The sequence below is a fragment of the Myotis nattereri genome, assembly GCF_964212035.1.
Source record: "Myotis nattereri genome assembly, chromosome: 3".
Lineage (NCBI taxonomy): Eukaryota > Metazoa > Chordata > Mammalia > Chiroptera > Vespertilionidae > Myotis > Myotis nattereri.
This window is the reverse complement of record NC_138077.1, coordinates 10422932-10442924: the sequence shown is the minus strand read 5'-3', so window position 1 is coordinate 10442924 and position 19993 is coordinate 10422932.

Here is a 19993-nt window from a genome sequence, read left to right as displayed (position 1 = left end):
TCTATATATTACATTGCCTCTCCAAGTGTAAGATGAAAGTTTGGACAAAAACCACAAAGCAAAAACAGGCTACTTTAGAGCCCTGGAAACAAGATCAGAGTGGGACCAATTGTAAAGCAAAACCAGCTAGTCTGCGACATAGAAGTGTTTGAATCTCAAAGAATACTTTCCCAAGGTTAAAGAATTGGCTGAGTCTGCAGTGAGAGCTATGTAGTACTAGCTATACCAGGAAAAGAGGACAGTCATCCTTACAGGCATATATAAAGTCAAAGGAGTGAGCACATCTGAACATTGAAAAAAAGTAGATTTTCTGAAATAAGAATGAAGTCCCCCCTTTTTGAAATGTTTGTGGTCAATTTTCCTGTGGCAGCTGGATACAATGAAGCAGATACTGATGACTTAGGCTCTATGAGGAGCCTCTGTGTGTTTATATTAGGTGAGTGGGTTTGGTTTTACTCATCAGAATCAGTCAGAGTTTCCTCTTAGACAAGGTTATGCAGGACACATTGTCATGCCCTTCACACTGAAATGGAAAAGCTGCACCCAATTCACTTCAAGGAAAACTGTGATGGAGCAAAGTTTCACAATAATGTCACTCAATCTACAATGCATCACCTACACAACACGAAATGTGGCATTCCATGACTTTCCAGGACACTAAATTGCCTCTCATTTCCTCTACTGTTCTTTCCATGACACACACAAACACACAAACACTTACAGCAATTGCCCATCAGCCATAACTATGTACTGACACCAGAAAGGAAGTTGGGTGAGTGTTTAAATATTCTTTTTGCATTTAGTATATGTATATAAGCATGAGCTTTTGTGGTTTCCTATAATAGGAACTCTTGGCTGATTGAATGATCCCAATATTGACATAGGAAAAGGAGCCACAAAGAAGATGTGGCTTTAGTACTGGGGGGAGCGAAGCAATAAGTATGAATGATGAAATGAAAAATGAGTGCTTGCCTCAGCAACTTGTCATTAAAAGTAAAGAGCTACCAAGAGAAGCAGATTTGTAAAAAAAAAAAAAAAAAAAAAAAAAAAAAAGGATATTCATAAAACCTTCCTTTTACCTTTTTGCAACTCATGCATATTGTTTTCAAGCTAATAAAAATAAATAAATATTTGAAAAAGGAATTAGTGAGAGCTCTTTTTAAGGCTTGCTAACTGAATCAATTTCTTTGCTTTTTTAATTTCTTTCTTTCCTCTCATTTAGGTGTTTCTATGTAGTCACTTAAGGCATAGATTCAAACGAAGTTAAGGCTGCAAAGAACCTATAAATTATCCAGCAGCCCATTGGTTTAAGAATCTTTTATCCAAAGAGCACTTTGTTCAAGATCATTAAAAGTTAACACAAAACATGCCCTTGTCCTGGTTGAAGTTCACTTGGGTTCCTTTCCTCTCCCGGTCTTCACCGGCACTGATTCCTGGAAGAATTCTGGGTGATTCTCTGCAGAGCACTCTAGAACAGTGCCTCCCAGGTTAGAAATGGAAAACAATGAGGCACATAAAGATGAAGGAATACAACATCACGTAGGTGGTAAGCAGCAGATAAACATTTCTTCCTCGCTTTTCCATCTCTTAAGTTTTCTTCTCATTCTTTACTTATTGTGTAGGTCTGAAGAATTACTTTCTGAAGAGGAAAACTACACCAAATAGCTGAAAACTGATTCACTTTTTTTCCCTTTCATTTCAAGAAACTAAAACACCTGGGTGTGCAACGCAATTGTTTTGACACTGACCTAGAATCCCAGAATATTTCACTGTGACCCACTTACTGATAGTATCAGTTTTATGTGAACTGTTACATGGCAATGAATTTTCTCCGATTACCATTTTTTTAACATGCTCTCCCATGTGCGTCAATGGCAAGGGGATCCGTTTTCCAAACCTGTCTTGTTTCCTTAGTGAGTCAGTCTCTCAAAACTTATATTGCAGTCATTGTTTTTGTATTGTAAAAGTAATTAATCCCTAACTTAAGAAGAATAACTCCATATAGTCTCTATGAAATTCCTAGCCTAAACAATCATTTCAAATGGCTTGCTTTCCGAAGGATTGCTTAATATTACCCAACTATGACTAGCACTGTACAAAAATATGGAACACTTGGGAGAAGGCTATGGCAACCATGGAGCTTGAGAAAATATGTGTATTGGAAGGGAAAATATAATGCTGGTGGTCATTGAAGTGAACAATTTTTCGGGGGGGGGGGTGAGGGGACGGGAAGGAGCATATAAGAGTTTAGTGTATTGTGCTTTTCCAAACGTATGGCTTTATTTAGCAAACTTGGGACAGTCCTTATTTTTTTTCCTATTATTATTACTTGTGTGTCAGCAGGCGTAGCTTGGCCTGCTCCTTCACAGGCCTGACGCTGAGTCAACGCTCAGCATCCAAACCACACATAAACTATTTTTTCCTTAGAAAGTGCTCATCTGGTGACTTAATAAAAGTACTTTAATGGTTGGAAAGAGAAAAGACGTGTTTGCCTTCTTCTCACAGGCTTAAAGCTGCTTCAGATTTCTAGAAAATACTGATGTCAGCAACATTCAAAAGGGAGAAAGTTTGGGGATGAAATCTACCTCTATGTTTTTTCTACTATTCCCATACCTGGAAGCCAGAGTGACATAGCCTTGGCATTTACTAAATTGTCCTGAGGTCAGGATAGTTGACCGCTGACTCTAGTCAACTTATACCATTTCCGTAAAAGCACAGCAAGGAAGGGTAAGACACTCAGCACTGAAGTCATGAGAGATAACAATACTACCACCAGCAATAATAGGAGCAAATGTGTTTTGGACATTAACTATATTCCAGCCACTGAGCTAAGCACTACATACATTGTTTCCCCTATTCTCACAACAACTCTTTCATTTCTGTTGTGCAGATGTGGGAAATGAAGCTTAGGAAAGGAAAGTAATCCATCCAAGTTTATAGAGCTAGTAAATTGTGGAGCCAATATTAGGAGTGTTTTCTCCTACTCCCTAATTCCAACACTCTGCAAAGAGAAAGTTGGGCCAGATGATCTGTAAGTTCTGGGTGAACCTTTTGAGCTTTTGACTTCATACCGAAAACCATCCCCAAATCTCTACTAGCAGGGCAATAGTATATCCTCTCCCCCAACACATGGAAACAGTCATCAACAACAACCTTTCCAATCTCATTTCTCAAAGCACCTGTTTATACGTATCCCACGTTTCAAGTGAACTGAGTCTCCTGCTCCAGGTGAACAATTTCTGAGGGCCTTTCACCTCCCTGACTTCGTATTCACTGTCCTATTTTGCTATTCTCGCTATCAGCTCCCCTCTTGCACCCATGCCTATCAAAATCCAAACTCGACTATAATTTCCAGACTAAATGGCACTTTCTCTACAAAGCTTTCTCATTAGATAACATCTGCTCTATGTACTGTTTCCAATAACCAGCCGCGTATGCCCTGTGAGACATCCTAGCTTCTTCGTCCCTATAAACCACATATGCAGGGGCCACACATTGAAAACACACAAAATTGTCTAACAGCTCTGTGCTTCTACTGTGGAGGTAGCTTATTCTCTTGTAACTCTCATCTACTGACTGCCACATTAATCTGAGTCAAGTACAGCCAATAAGATCATAAAGAACTGCTCATTTTCAATAGCTTCTAAATGCTAAAAAAAAAAAGTAAAATATCACATCCTATCCAATAAAAGCCTAATATGCAACCAGCCACTGATGCCCACTAACAACTAGGAGCAGATGCTCCAACTGGTAAGTTAGCTTGCTGCTGTGGTCTGGCCAATCAGGACTGGGTGAGATGGGTCCGTACATGCCCTGGAGCCTTCCTGCAGTCCCTCCTGATCGCCCCCGATCGCTGACCAGGTGGAGGGACCCCACCCATGCACGAATTTGTGCACCGGGCACCCAGTAATTTATAAATACTAACTGTGGCTCCTTATGCAAATAAAAACGAAGCAATTTCAGGAAAAAAAATGTTGCTAGAAAATAATTCGGTCTAAAAATTCTGAAACACAGTCAAAGATATGAGTATGTGATCATTTTGGTGCCATGTTAAAGCCATACTTCTAGTACTTGTAGTTCTTTAGAGTTCCTTCAGCAGGAACTTTATAACCAGTAGTCAAAGCTAGTCTCTGTACTACTGATCTTCATTCAAAAATTAATAATAGCAATAATGACAATGGAGAAAAGAGATTTTATAATATGTAAACTTGAATCAAATAATATATCAAATTTGTCATATGTCTTAAAACATAAAAATGTATTTGAAAACTTCAGACAAAGGGTATAGGAATTAAATAAAGATTATGGAAGTAGGGAGAGCTCATGACTGATGTACAAGCAGAGAGAAAGAAACTTGGAGAGAAGGATCATGTACAGTGATAAGAAAGTACAGCTTCCATGTCCCAGATGCAGTCTCTGCTCTCAACATTCTTTTTTTGTACTTAAATTTTATTTCTCAATTATCGTTTACATTCAGTATTATTTGGTATTAGTTTAGGTGTTGGGGCAAGATTTGTAAAGTATATAATTGTCTAACCATTATGCTCTTAGCATTCTTGACAGTTGGGCCTCCAGTTGGTTTGCCTAGGCTAGAAGTCTTCAAAATCATCACCCAACTTTCCTCTTCCTTTAGGAAGTAATCAAAAATATAGGGCTGCATTTTCTTTACAATGAGGCCAATGTGGATGGAAAGCTTGTTCTCTCAAGTTTTATGAAGAGTAATGTGTTTTTTTAATCTAGATGTATTTATATAAACTATTTTTATTTGTAGGGGATCTTCCAATAGGGTTGTCTTATAATAATGCAATCTGCGGCCCTTATTATATAGTCCACATATTACTGGGAGTGCCAGCATAGTACAGTGAAAGAGCTGTAATCTCATTTCAGTTGCAGCTCCTCATCTGCCATGATGTCTGAGTTAGTGGCATAACAAAGCATATCTTACCTACTAATAGACAAACATGTAAATTGACCATCCCTCCGCTATGCTCACCAGCCAATCAGGAGAGTATGCAAATTAACCCAACAAATATGGTGGTTAATTTGCATACATAGGGGCGAAGCGGCGGAGCGAAGACTGAAGGCTCTGTCTGGAGCCACAAAGACTGACGGCTCCATCCGGAACAAAGGCCTGGGTCCCGGGTGCCGGAGGAAAACCGGTGCAGGCAGCCAGGGGAAGGGAAGGCCTATTGCACAAATCTATTCGTGCAATGGGCCTCTAGTCATATTATAGGACAGTTCTGAACAGAAGCCTAGACTTTACTAGTACAATACAACTCTTCTATCTTTTTGCAAAGTCTCAAAGGTCTGAAGGCAAAATAAGGACACTAAATTTGATATGAATATTAAATGGGATACTGCATGCACAGAACTTACTAGTAATTCAAATTCATTGTCTAATTGTAATATGTGAGTTTTGATACTGAAAAATCAAATCATTTTTATTACAAAAATAAAGCTCTTGAGAACATTAATAATTCCATTTTCAATAAATGCATGGGTTAGACTTAGCATATTTCATTTTATTTCCCCACCCATTGTTAATATCTTAAGTATTTAGTATTTAATAGAAACATTTGGTTTAGGGTATTCTTTTAAGAATAGACACATTAATTTGACTTCTTCAAAGATTATAGTTTATAACACATTGTTTTGCAGTATAACTTTATCCTTTGTTAAATTTTGGTATTATGCAGTTTATTTCTAAAATCTCAATCTCAGATGTATGTTTCCTTTAATAAGCAAAACTATGAAGTATAAAACATAAAGAATTTGATGTGTAAGTCCAGAGACAATTTACCTCTTTAGTCCTACAGGCCATGCTGAGGAGGAGTAACACTCAGAGGTCACATCACAAATCCCTAGTAGACCTAAGATATATGAGTAGGGAGAAAAATAAAAGAATGCATAAAAATACAAAATAAGAAAAGGTGAGAGTGGTAACTTTAAAAAAAAAAAGAAGAGCATGTGTTAAGAATGATGGTAAGAAGTCACGTGAAGAAAAGATAATTATTCATGTACAATAAGACATAGTCATGGGACCCATTTCTCATAGAAGAAAATATTGTAATTGGATCTCTACTCAAAAATGGAAATTATCACAGTATAGTTTTCAACCACTTTAACCTAGAGAGAAAAACACAAAGGCATTCCAACGTAAGAAATACATTTTTCAAATACAATAGGCTGAAGAGTTGCCTCTGAACTAAGGGCTACATGGCCTAGAGCAGTGGTTCTCAACCTTCCTAATGCTGCGACCCTTTAATACAGTTCCTCATGTTGTGGTGACCCCCAACCATAAAATTATTTTCATTGCTACTTCATAACTGTAATTTTGCTACTGTTATGAATCGTAATGTAAATATCTGATATGCAGGATATATTTTTCATTGTTACAAATTGAACATAATTAAAGCATAGTGATTAATCACAAAACCAATATGTAATTATATATGTGTTTTCCGATGGTCTTAGGTGACCCCTGTGAAAGGGTCGTTTGACCCTCAAAGGGTCGCAACCCACAGGTTGAGAACCGCTGGCCTAGAGCCAAGACTAACTAATTCATGGCTTTGGTCAACTGTGTGTGGTTTTGCAGTTGCCTCAAGAATTCACTGGTGAGCCAGGCCATTGGTGACTGGTTCCAAAGATATGGTAGAGTAAATTGAAAATATTTCACTGCTAACCTTTGGTTTTCTTACTAATGATTAAGCCTACAATCATAAATTAAAAACCCCACTTAATAGAGCTGGTATAATAAGAAACATCGTGCCTTATTATGAAAAATAATACAGAAGTTTCTCTTGTCACACAAATTGTGGCATATTTAATACTTTGTGAATTTCATGTAAAAACTCTACCACAAGAATCCAAAATAAATAGACTTGCTTAAATACAAAGGATAAAACAAACATTAGGGCTTTAGTCAATGGTTCTCAACGTTTGTACCAATTTAGAATCACCTGGGAACATGAATAAAAACTGATTTCTAAGCTTCTACCCTCATAGAAATTATATCAGACATTCTTGGAGTAGGACTAGGCTCCTAGTGTTCTTTTAAAAGCTTCTCAAATGATTGCAATATGCAACCTGGATAGGGAACCTCTAAACTCTCTACTTATGGGAAGGCAGCAGGTCGATAGAATGGACTTTTTCCATATATGGGAATCCAAGCTCAAATTACACAAGGTGTCACTTGTGTGGTTTTGAGCAGGTGAATCTGCCTCTTTGTGTTTCCTTTTTCATATCCTTAAAATGAAGGATAATTATCTTCTCTCAGAGACCACTCTGGGGTTGTTTGAGGGTCAAAAATCATAAAGTGGCCCTAGCCAGTTTGGCTCAGTGGATAAAGCATCAGCCTGCAGACTGAAGGGTCCCAGGTTCAATTCCAGTCAAGAGCACATGCCAGGGTTGTGGGCTCGATCTCCAGTAGGGGGCATGCAGGAGGCAGCTGGTCAATGATTCTCATCATTGATGTTTCTATCTCTCTCTCCCTCTCCCTGCCTCTCCAAAATCAATAAAAATATATTTTAAAAAATAATGGGAGGCTCCCTCCCATTCTTAGACACTTTCTCATTCTGCTATTTATTCAGGATGTATTATATTCTAGGCACTATGCGAAATTCTCTTTTAATTACAGTTGACATACAATATTAAATTAGTTTCAGGAGTACCAAATAGTGAATAGACATTTATATATCTTACAAAGTGATCAACCCAATAAGTCTAGTACCCATCTGATGCCATGCATAGTTATTGCAATGTTACTGACTATATTCTTTCTGCTGTGCTTTATATCCCCATGATTACTTTAATGACTGACAATTTGTACTTCTTAACCCTTTTTGTGTTTTTCACCCACCTCCTCAACCCCCTCCCATCCATTAACCACCAATGGATTAAGAAGAGGTGGTACATATATATAACAGTATATATCTCAGCCATAAAAAAGAATAAAATCTTACCATTTGCAACAACATGGATGGACCTAAAGGATATTATGCTAAGTGAAATAAGTCAGGCAGAGAAAGATAAATACCATTTAATTTCAATTATATGTGAAAGGTAAATTCTTTACAGACAATATCTTGATTAATTTTCATAACAAATCAATGAGGTTATAGTTTACCCTTCATTTAGCTATTGTTGTCATCATCATCGCCACATCATCAGATTTGTGTTTTAGGAAGTGTACAGGTAAAAGGAGTCAATAGATTAAGTAGAACTGATTAAGAAGCTTGCTGCTAGTGTATACTGGGAGATCATCAAGCTTCAGACTAAGTCATTAGTGCTTATAGTTGAGAGGAAATGATGATTAATGAGTGATTTCACTGGTAGAACTGAAAAAGACTAGTGCAACCAACTGACTTTTAAAGTTCAGAAGAAAGAGAAGTTAGATATGAGGCCCAAGCTCCTAACAAACTACTGCCACCAAGGGATGGAGCAACAGGAGGGGCTGGAGGATGCCGGATGTGGAAAGGGTGAGCAGTGAAAGGGGCAGCTAAGATTTCACTCCTCAGTTTGAGGTACCAGCAGGTAGCTTGAACTGGAGAAATGCAGCCTTGCTGTGAAAGATGTCCAAGGACATAAATTTAGATGACTTGCAAAAATTTTAGATGAGTGGGTGAAAGTTGAAATCCTAAGAATGAATCAGATGGTAACGAGAGAAGGCAGCAAATGAAAACACATACTGACAGCTGTGATGAAAAAAAAAGACTCATAGCACACACCCATGAGTCCACTCTATCTGCTTTCTACTCAAACATGAGCAGTTCCTAGAAGCAAAATCAATGCTGTTTGTGCTGATTTTTGTTCCTAACGGATCAGGAAGCATGACCATGATTTGAGAATTGCTTCTTTTCTGTGGCCTTTCCTGATAGAGCCATTTCTAAGCTTTATTCTCTCTCCTACTCCTCCGAGATCCATGTTCATATTATCCTGTGATCATGTGCTGGACCTGGCTCTTACCTATTTCAACAGCTATGTTTCAGATCAGGTGGGAACTTGGAGAGGAGGTGTGTATGTTTTAGTGTTGTTGGGGCAGATAAAATAGTGACTTCCTACTGAAGGACGCTGGGCTTTACAGGTTGATATCATTAAATGACTTCAGCCTCATATGTTGAAATGTCCCATCCCTGTTTTGTCCCCAAAAGAACCTAAATATTTAAATATTGAGAACTTTTTGCCTTCATCTGTATAGATTTACAAATGTTTATATATAATATATGATATACGTATCTATACATATCATATATTTTATATATAAACTAGAGGCCCCGTGCACAAGATTTGTGCACCTGCGGGCGGAGTCCCTCAGCCTAGCCTGTGCCCTCTCGCAGTCCGGGAACCTTTGGACATCCTTAGCACTGCCATGGAGACTGGAGAGGCTCCCACCACTGCGCTCAACAGTGGTGAGACCGGCTTCTGGCTGAACAGCGCCCCCCCTGTGGGAGCGCACTGACCACCAGGGGGCAGTTCCTGCATTGAGCATAGGTTTGATCAATTTGCATATTAGCCTTTTATTATATAGAGAATATCACAGATATAATATTTACATATTTTAAATACTTGGCCTTTACCCCATTATCTTTGGTTTGTTAAGTTCTCCCAATCTGCAACTGTCAAAAGCCCATCTTTCAATATCTAGACCTAAAACCTCTTTAGGAAGCTGTCCCTGCTCTGTCCCTTAAGGAAGGAATTGTCAATCATTTTGTGCCCCTTAGCACCTCATATCTACTAAAGCATTCACTCTGTTCTTCCATATGTTAGCAGTATGTGTGTGTGTGTGTGTGTGTGTGTGTGTGTGTGTGTGTGACTATGATTTGAATTATTGAAATAGATACATGGTTATGTGAGTAATAATAATTAGAAAGTTTTCATAAAAGCACAAGCCATGAATACTTTGCCCCACCCCACCACTTCATATTGAAAATAACACTTTCAGCAGGGAAATCACTCCCACATTTGCCGATAGCAACAGTGCAATTGGCCTTCAATTGCATTTCCTTATTGGTGATGCAGTCCTTCTTTCCACACAATGTGAGACATCCTCATAAATGGGCATCTGTATAATGGATGGGAGGAGCACATACTCCACGCATCTGGATTCTTCCACACACGGCTCATTAGCCATGGCTGCAAAAGCCAGAATGCGCTCCATGTTGATGCAATTAAATGTGACTAGAAAAATACATGCTCCTCACATTTTTAGTTATACATATGCATATAGTTGGCATACAGTTCAATGTAGTCACAGGAATTTTCAAAAGAAAAGCTTTCTACAGCCATGTCTGCTAACCATCATTGTGCTACTTCCTGGAAGCAAGGGGAAAATGAGTAGTACTGGGCTGCAGGCCACTTCACCACATTGCCATAGTGAGAGAACACCTATTAATAAATAAATTCAGTCAAGCATCGGGATGACTAGCCTGCTCTTCATGATGGTAATAATACCCTTCCACTTGAAATTGTCCAGAATAGAGTAAAAAGAGGAGTGTTCGCCAATGTTTTCATGCAAGAACACAAACTAGGTGAGTACTATAATTTTTCTCTCATCACTGACACACTAAATGGCCTGAGAAGTGTGTGGCCCACTCTGAGTCAGATGGAGAGCACAGTCCATTAGCTTCCCAGTCCTGGATGAGCCAGCCCAGAATGAAATCCAATAGCAAGGGCTGTGGGAAGCAGACATCCCCTCTTTCACTTTCACTCTTGCAGTCCTAGTTTTTGCCCTTCATATGCTGAAGACAAAGTTCATGCCCACGCTGAAATGACCTTCAAGTTTCTGCACACATCAGAGCCGCAGGAAAGAAGGGTCACCCTACAATAGGTCTTCTTTTATAATTGTTACAAATGGAAGAGATGTGTTTTTCTTTCCTTTTATTTGGTCATCTACCATGGGAAAATATTGAGTTACATCATATCTGTATTCTTTCTCATCTGAAGTCTCTTGCCACCATTCCAAAGTAAGTAACTACTAGACCAAAGATGGTATGCCATTATTAATGCAAATCACCCAAACTGTCCAAGAAAATAGATGTGCAGATTGTCTTCAATCAAATATCCTGGATAAAGACATGGAGATTCACCTACAGCAGGTTTATAGGCGTGTCCTCTCCGAAATAATGCATGTGAGGGAGTGATGGAAGCAGGAGTTTGCTAGAGCACATCTCCTGGAATAGGATAGCCAGGTGTGTATTTCAGCCACGCCTCTGAACTGTCACCTGACCCTGCAGGTCTCCCATTGGATTTTTAGCTTTCACTGAGGCCAAGGAGCAGAGTCCCGCTCCATCCTTTTTCCTAACAAGCATGGTTATATGACTCTCTGGGGACCAGGGCGTAACTCACATCAACTACAGTTTTAATACTTACATTCTCTTCCTCTGTAAGGTGCATAGAGCACAGAATATAGAGAGTCCAGCCAGGGATACAAGCTTGATTGGTGCAAAGAGTGAAACTTCACTTCCATATCACCAAAGTCACCCACTCCTCATTGATGTAAAGTCAATTCCTTTAATTATTTCAGGAGTCACTTGTCACTAGAATGTGATTATAATCTTAAATGATTCCTCATTATGAATTATGGACACAGACAAGTAGTAAGAATTTTTAAAAGGAGCAATTTTTCTTAGGTTCTCTATCTTCTTTCTCAGTGCTCTGCTCCACAATCCTCATAGCTTTCCCCCAAGGTTTGTTTCTACTCCCAGAAGAACCTTTTTACCAAAATGGTTCCTGCAGCTGGCTCATAAACCTACCAAACCAAGAGATCATAGGGCTCAAGACTGTGTTTCCCAAAATATGATGTTTGGACCACCTGGGTCATAATCACCAGGGTCTGCATCCACAACTCAATGCAGAAATCAAATTATCTTGGGGTGGGGCTCAGAATGTCATTCTTAACACCACCAGATGGTAACTATACACTCTCAATACCAAGATCTACAAGCTTGACTACTTCCAGTATTTTAAAGAAAATAACTTTGAACTAATGAATTTTTCTACATATATCTGAACTGAATTGCTTCCCCATATAATCATCTGGCCCAGATAATCATCTATGTAGCAGATTTGCCCTTTAAGATGGAGTTAATGGGACCATATGGAATTGAGATCACATCAACTTAGGGGGTTATTGATTCTGGCATCTGACATCAGTTTAAACTTGAAGCCAGAATTTATGAGCTGCTTAGAGATATGTTTTTAACTTCCAGGAACTGAATGTTCTTGTGGTAGCAAACACAGTTGGAAGTCTATAGAACCTTAATAGATTTATTGGCCTGTGTGGTGGATATGCATGATTACCTGACATGCTGGAGAACAGAAGAGAAATGTTAATGATTCTGAAGAATTCTGTCAAAGCTGAAGAATCTGGCTGTAGGTTGCACTTGAGTCGGATCCAGGATTAATACATTGGTGAGCAATGCCCTATGCACAGTGGTACCAAATAAATGTAATAATAAATAGGCAATGTTTATTTCATGAGTAAGAAAAGTTCTAAGTAACCTCAGAACATTTTTCTTCACAAACAAGATTTTCCTATAAAGACAATTTCTTTACTAGCAAAAAATGTATTTATTTCTTGAGCTGGGAAACTTTTATTCTGTGGTGAAATTTCTCTGGGTAAGCACTGTATATGATCATTGAGAATACCTCCTTGTTCTGAATAGTATATTGTAATTAAACAAGGCAGTGATATTCTCCAAATGCAACCTTTTAACTAGAAGTTGTTTCTCATTTGGGGGACAAGGCAGTGAGTTCCTTACTTTCCTATATATGGGCACTAAGATTCCAGAGAGAAAGAGTCTCTCATCAAAGTGACACTTGATGTTCACCCCTCATCTCCTGATGTCCAAAGAGCTACATTCCACATGAGCTGGTATGACAGTCTGCTAAGACTGAGTCAGTAAATGGGTTTTTGCCATCACTCATTTCAGATGTGCCAAAACCTCCAAAGGAATGAGAGAATAAATGAATTTCTCTAGGCATAGCCATATAGACATTTTCCAAAAGCAAACTTTATATAGCCTGGCCAGCGTGGCTCAGTGGTTGAGTGTTGACCTATGAACCAGGAGGTCATGGTTTGATTCCCAGTCAGGCACATGCCCGGGTTGTGGGCTCAATCCCCAGTGTGGGGAGTGCAGGAGGCAGCATATCAATGATTCTCATCATTGATGTTTCTATCTCTCTCCCTCTCCCTTCCTCTCTCAAATCAATAAAAATATTTTTTAAAAGCAACCCTTATAGTAGTTCGTTAAAATCTGTATATCTTTAGAAATAATACAATACCAAGTTCAGACATTCCACAGATCCACACACTAATAAAAACACAATTTTGCTCTTCCCAGGTGATGTTTGATTAAACAATAACAAGAATAGTGAAAACCTGAATATAAGGCACATTATGTTGGGGGGAAAAACTGCTGGCCTTTGGGATTTTAATGTAGATTAATTCTTTTTTTTTATTGTCTAAAAGTTTACATATGTCTTCTTTTTCCCCAATTGACCCCCCCACCCCCAGCCATTCCCGCCCCAGTGCCTGTGTCCATTGGATATGCTAATATGCATGCATGCAAGTCCTTTGGTTGCTCCACCCACTCCCCTACCATTTGTCTCTGGATCTATTCCTTTTTTTTTTTTATCTATTCTTGTTCATCAAATTATGTAATTCTTTTTTATTCAGTAAAGATTTATTAATTATTTACTCATGCTTCGCACCACATTAAATATCAGGAATTCAAAGTACAGTGATATAACATTGTCTTTGCCCACACATAAATTCGAATTCAACAGGGAGAAATAAACACATTAACAAATAATTATAGCACAGTGTGTGTGAATTGTCACAAATAAGGATGGCTTTTTACATGAAGCCTTGGAATTTTCATTAAAGATACCATTTGAGCTTAGTCATGGAGAATGAGGGAAGGCGGGGGACAAGCAGTCACATCAGAGAAGCTGCAAGGGCGAAGTCAGGGCTGGCTGAGCAAACACAATGTTTTCAGGTGCTGGCTGGGAGGTCCATAGCTGCAGCAGAGAACAGATGAACAGTGTCTAAGGGACTATTAAAAAGTTACCCGTGACCCTTCACAAAATTAAACTATTTTTCAACAGATTATTTCTAAACCAATTACATGAAATTTCTCAATAAAGTTGGGAATATAAAACTTTCCACCAAAATAGGAAATATTTGTTGAAAAATAATACAATCTTAGGACCACATACCCATGGGAAGCTTAAAATTCCATTTTACAGAATCATAAACATTGCTTTTTGAAGTCACGGGCAGTTCATAATTATAAGGAAACTAAACAGGAAGATGACAAACTAGGTCAGCAATTCAGGGCCCTAATCATCTGATTCTAATCAGCCTATTTTAGAATCCTAAAGATTAATTCTTCCAATATGTGAAATTAAAGGATTCGCTTTTTTTCTAATCTAAGTGCAAAAGTAAAATAAAAATAAATTCAAATCTTTAGTGCTAAAAATGGTGTGTATTGGTCCATTTCTCTAAACATGGGCAGTCTTCTATGCTCTGTCCTCTATCACACAGCACTTCAGCCCAATACTCACAGACATTCTAGAAAAAAAGTAATCTTATAAAAAAGCAGATAAACAGGATATGCTTCACCAACGCCTCTGCCTTCCCTCCCTTCACCATCCCACTTTAAGGCCCTATCTCAGAAAGCTTCTATAAAAGCCTCTTCCAGTTGACCGAAGATCAATATTTATGTTGAAGAAAAGGAACCTTTGCTTAAGCAAAGAGATATAATTCAAGGAAAGTCAGATTTTGAATCTTCATCTTCCAAATTATGTTCCCATTTTGACCTTTTTACTTGTGTGACGATGTGTTCCCAGAATGCCTGCCATGTTTAATTATCTTGACTACCAGGACCATATTGCATGTTGGTCTTATGCAATTGGATGTTCAACTTTTAGAACATTCCATTCAAATATGAAAAATATGAACTTCAACACAGCATGAATAATAAAATGAAACTATATATGTCTTTGGATAATTTTTGGAGGATATACATTAACTGTATTTTTTTTTTCTCTCCTCCTGTTAAGTATTAAATAACATTAAGCAACAAAACTCTATACTACTTTGGTGAGGAAATAAATTACAAATACCTCTTAGACATTTTGCTCTAAATTTCCTAAATAATTGTTTTAGCTTTAGCCTCTGCTTGGCCCTCATAGTGAAAAGCCTAAGACACTCAGATGAAATCTGTATAAACACCCATCCATGTCTTAACTCCACTTTAAGAGTTCATTATTGTGAATGTTAGCTATTCCTTGGACTGAAATGATATTGCAATATTATCACTATATCAAAAGTTTCCATTTATGATTTAATATCCTTAAATATCCATAATTTAACACAGACATTTTCTAGTTTAATATCACTTGGCAATCTCACTGATTCATAGTATATTAACCATTCCACTGAAAACGACTTTAAAAAGACGGGTAAAATGTTATAGATAAGGATAGATATAAATATATGCTATATGTAATAAATATATGTAAACATATAAATAAATATGTGAAGAGCGACAGACAAGCCTTGAGGCATCAGGATCTAAAAAAAGGGGAAGGAGAAAAAATAAATAAATAAATAAATAAATAAATAAATAAATAAATAAATAAAATTTAAAAAGGGAAGGACAAGAATTTGAGGACAGCAATCTGGTTGTTCTGCTCTCCAACAGACATCTGCCAGATCTTGAATAAAGCCAAAAGCCTAAGAAGCCAAACGTGTTTTTTTAATATTCCACATATAAATGAGATCATATAGTATTTTTCTTTCTCTGTTTGACTTATCTGACTTGGTTTAATGCCCTCAAGATCCATTTATGTTGTCACATTTATGTTGGCAGGATTTTTTCTTTTTTATGCCTGAGTAATATTCCATTGTGTGTGTGTGTGTGTGTGTGTGTATCCTATTTTCTTTACCCATTCATCTATTAATAAACAGACTGTTTTCATGTCTTCGCTGCTGTAAATAATGCTTCAGTGATATGGGAATTCAAGATAGTGAATTCAGTTCCTTTGAATATCAATCCAAAAGTGGAATTGCTGGATCATATAATAGGTCTATTTTTTATTTTTTGAGGAAACTCCATATTTGTTTCTATAGTGGTGCTCCAATTTACAATCCCACAAACAGTGTGTGAGAGTCCCCTTTTCTCTATATCTTTGCTAACACTTGTTGTTTGTTGATTTATTGATAATAGCCATTCTGGTAGATGCAAGCTGATAGCTCATTGTGGTTTTGATTTGTAGTTCCCTGATGATTAGTGACATTCGGCATCTTTTTATTTGTCTGTTGGCCATCTGTATGTCCTCTTTGAAGAAATGTATATTTGTGTCCTCTGCCCACTTTTAATTCGATTGTTTGGGTTTTTGTTGACCTTGTAAAATTTGGGGTGTTGTCTCCTGTTTAATTTTTTGGAAATGTTGGGTTGGAGAAGCATTAGCATTAGTTATTTCTTAAGGTTTAGGCTGGCTTTAAAAATAGAGTAAAGCTCTACAGTTAAAAAAAAAATCAAAGAACAATGTCTTTGATTTTTATGTTAAAATATTTTTAACATATGTAAAGAGAAAATTGTTCCCTACCTAACACTCTATAAGAACCTGAGTGATTGAAGATAAGAAGGCAAGGGCACCTATATAGTTCTTAAGAACTTGGAGGAGCTGTGATCAATAAAGTTTCTGCCATTAAAACTTTAAAGTAAAACTGTATTATTATGGCTTTAAGGTGTATGTTTCAGCCTCCAATACAGCAGTGAGCTGTTTCATTTGAACCCCTTACCACCTTACATTGTTTCTTTTGTTAAATTGTCTCTGTAGTGATATGAAAAATATTATTTAGTGTTTTTTTTATTTGGATATGTAATAATATATTGTAGTTTAAATTTTTTTAAATATGTATACGTCTTTCACTGCATTTCCGAGGCAAGATTTAAATATTATCCCTAAGTCTACTGTAAGATTCTAGCTGTTCAGACTGATGAAAATTGATGCTGAGATTGGAGAGAAGAGAGATTTTTAAAATAGAGGCACGCTAGCCTACCTGGTTTGGCTCAGCGGATAGAGTGTCGTCTGCAGACTGAAGGGTCCCAGGTTTGATTCCGGTCAAAGGCGTGTGCCTTGGTTGCGGGCACATCCCCAGTGGGGGGGTGTACAGGAGGCACCTGATCGGTGTTTCTCTCTCATCGATGTTTCTAACTCTCTATCCCTCTCCCTTCTTGTCTGTAAAAATCAATAAAATATATTAAATAAATAAATAAATAAAATAGAGGCATGCTAAACTGATAAAATGGAAACAAAAAGGGGATGGAAGTGGGAGAAGGAATAAAAAAAAGAGAATGTGTTTCTAGAATGCAAAGATCATATGTATCAACTGCCAATGAGGCTTAAAGTAGGAGCTGTGAAGTATACAATCTTTGAGCACCATGAGAACAGCTGGAAAGCATGATGGTTAAAGAGAGACACAGAGAGTAAGAAGACAGGTGAAGGGTGCGTGGTCTATAGGCCATTGTAGCTTGGAAGAAGTCAGAGGAGAGCAGAAGATAAGCTGGGGCTACAGAAAAAGACCAAATGTTTCCACCCAGAGGAGATGTGTAATAATGAGCTGCCCTCAGTTTGCCAAATCATCAGATAAACTCAGATGTTAACTTCTTAATACAGTTTTCTTTATGACCAGATTCAAGTCCTCTTTTGCTCTTCCCTGTCTGTCCAGTACTTTGTCCTCTTACTATCTTATAAATATCTATACTAATAAAAGGGTAATATGCAAATTAACCACCACTCTGTGACAAAGATGATGGCGCCCATAGCCACAAAGATGGCGGCACCAGCTGGAGCCACGGAGCCGGCTGGAGCGGGCGGGATGCTTGGCTTCCTTCGGGCAGGACGCTTGGCTTCCTTTGTCACCCAATGACAAAGGAAGCCAAGCCTCCCGCAAGCCCTGGCCAGCCACTGAGGGCTGGCCTCTGGGCAGCGGCCATGGAGATGGCCAGAGTGGGCGGGAGGTGGCTCTTGCCTGGAGCGAAGGCAGAAGGTGGTGGCCAGAGCGAAGTCCTGGGTCATGGGTGCCAGAGGGAAGCCGGTGCTGGCAGCCAGGGGAAGGAAGGCCTATTTTTGCACGGATCTTCGTGCATCAGGCCTCTAGTAGTAGCTATAAAAGCCAACAGATCCATTTGTGACTTTAAATCCAGCATTTTTTTAAACTTTATATCTAATTTAATCTGTTCCAGAGATCAGAAAAAAAGGTATTCCCAAACAGCTCGGGAGCCCCTACCATTTCAGAGCAGTCTCAGAATCCAGGATGTTAATAGGGCCCCTAAAATGGGAAAGGAGGCTCTTACCATCTGTCCATCCTAGACATGACTAAGACTTGTGGTTTCTACCCAGTGGTTGCTTGGTGGCTGTCTGATTACAGGGCCTTGTTGAGATCCGGCCTCCCGGGTATGCCAGCTAAGAGCAATACCAACCAGAAGGACTTGGATCCATGCTTTCTCTGGGACCTACTACTTAATCCAACTTTCTTTTAATTCTTCATCATTCTCCCTTTCTTCTATCCCAAATTGGTTGTCAAGGGTCTTCCCACTTCTCTATCCCTCCCCATTCTCCTTCCCACTGGATACTTATCACAATCTCTTAAAAGGACACCTGAGTTAAACTGCAACTTTTCCATGGGCCCCCTGCCTGCCAGCCACTCTGCAGATGTTGGACTTGCCAAGCCTCCTCAGTCACATGAACTAATTCTTTAAACTATCTCTCCCTCCCCCAATGTCTCATGTTGGTTGCATCTCTGGAGGAGCTTGAGGAATATAAGCAGAATATGTCTACTTGAGGTGCCTGATCCGGGTAACTTTTGTGATTGACTATGTTAGAGTTCTCCCCAAAACCCTGCGAAGTAGCAGCCTAAGTCTTTTCATAGCAGTGATAATCCCCTTTCTCCAGCACTGACGTCCTAGGAGGAGCCACTAGCTTAGCTGTTTTTAGCTCTCTGGCCTAAGGAGGTGAGCAATCAATTCTACTTCTTTTCCCTCGTTTATAAGCATTAAAAAATAATACCCAATAAATTATTCTACCACATAAAACATGAATTTTTTTCTTTACCACTAGAATGTAAACTGCTCAAGGGCATGAACCATATGTTACACAGACCATCACTATAGCACCGACACCCCTATGGCCAAACTTATCACATAGTAGAAGCTCCTTAAAGTAGTTGTTAGAGGAGAAAAATTTGAGCAAATTGCATGCTGAGACACTGGATGGAAAGGCTGACCCAATTTAACCCCAAGAACTAACCCACGCATGCAGGTGTATCTGGTTTACTTTTGCATACCTTCTCTGAAAAATGACTTACCAAGCACAACTTCACACATTGTGGTTATGAGGATAAATTTTTTCACTGGCTCCACTTCACATGGTTTAAATAGCATTTCACTTTGCTATGAACTTTATTTTCATTTGAAACTCCACGAATGTAAAACCATTTGAATCAAACCAGATGCAAGCATTCAGATTGCCCTGCTAGCTTCTTTCAGTCCGTTGCACTTGTGAAACAACTCAAGTAAACTCTTCAATTCAAGTAAACGCATCTAGGAGTGCTCTTCTCTGACAGTCTTTTGAACCCCGCTACCCTTACTGGATATTTGGGGATGGGGAGAATCAAATAATCTTTTTTAAGGAGTTTTGCCTTTATTCCTTAAAAACAAGTTTTTTTTCTTTGCCAATTATAAAATAATACAGAAGTATATGAGTATGCCCATTACATGTGCATGTATTGTTTGCATACTCTACTCAGCCACACACACCCAATACCCTCTCAGATCACTGTAGTTTATATGGGCATATAATAATAGGCCAGTTCAGGAATGATGTCTCCCTTAACATTAACAGAAACGTGAGGACAGAGTTTTCCATTGTCACATACACTGTTTAGGTATGTAAGCTTCCAATGTGGTTGGCATATGAGAAG